An 829-nucleotide genomic window follows, 5' to 3' on the forward strand; every position below is an offset into this window, starting at 1 on the left:
CACACACACACACACACACACACACACACACACACACACACACACACACGGCAGCTAGGTGGCATAGTAGACAGAGTGCTGGGCCTGGAGTCAGGGAGACATGAATTCAAATCTGCCTCTGTTTGTCTCAGTTTCCTCAACTGTAAAATGGCAAAATAATAGCATCTAGCTCCCAGGGTAGTTGTGAGGATCAAATGAGATACTAATTATAAAGCACTTAGCACAGTCAGTGTCTGGCACATAGTAAGTGCTACATAAACTTACTAATCATAATTATCATTGCTATTGTTATTATTTAATTACAGCAGCCTCTATAACTACAAAGTCATTTCTTTTAAATAGTGGCTTTTAAAACTTTTCACATATATCAACTTAAAGAGTCTGGGCATCTCATAAAACAAAATTTTATAAGAATCAAAGGCTGCTTCACCCTCTAAAGAACTTTTTTCCACTACATGGTTCAAAAAGCATATTGACCTTTATAGGTAGTAACTATTTTCAGAGATGTTACCATGGTCAGTATAATCATTATCAAGAAGAAAAAAAAAGCAGGTGAGTTGTTTTGTTTTTTTAAACCATGGCAGCTAAGAGAATGGGACTCTTTCCTTTGTATGTAAAGATGCTGCCAAATGCAGTTGGTATTACTATGCACAGTTTTAGCTTACAACACTCATAATGACCAATATTCTTCACACTTAAATCTGCCCTTAGCATAGCACCTTAATTACTATGTACTTGAATCAAGAAACAGTTTGATATCCTGATGCCCTCAAGTAAAACAAACACACACACACACACACACACACACACACACACACACACACACACA

The 829-nt window shown here is 36.9% G+C and overlaps 1 protein-coding gene across 1 annotated transcript in view; it reads right to left on the bottom strand.

Annotated features, from left to right (window-relative positions):
- LOC114046103 (gamma-tubulin complex component 3) overlaps window positions 1–829 on the bottom strand; it is a 144861-nt gene that overhangs the window by 41743 nt on the left and 102289 nt on the right. The gene's annotated exons all lie outside the window — the stretch shown is intronic.

This window comes from Vombatus ursinus, unplaced genomic scaffold (genome assembly GCF_900497805.2).
Source record: "Vombatus ursinus unplaced genomic scaffold, bare-nosed wombat genome assembly UNPS02014781.1, whole genome shotgun sequence".
In the NCBI taxonomy this organism is placed as follows: Eukaryota; Metazoa; Chordata; class Mammalia; order Diprotodontia; family Vombatidae; genus Vombatus; species Vombatus ursinus.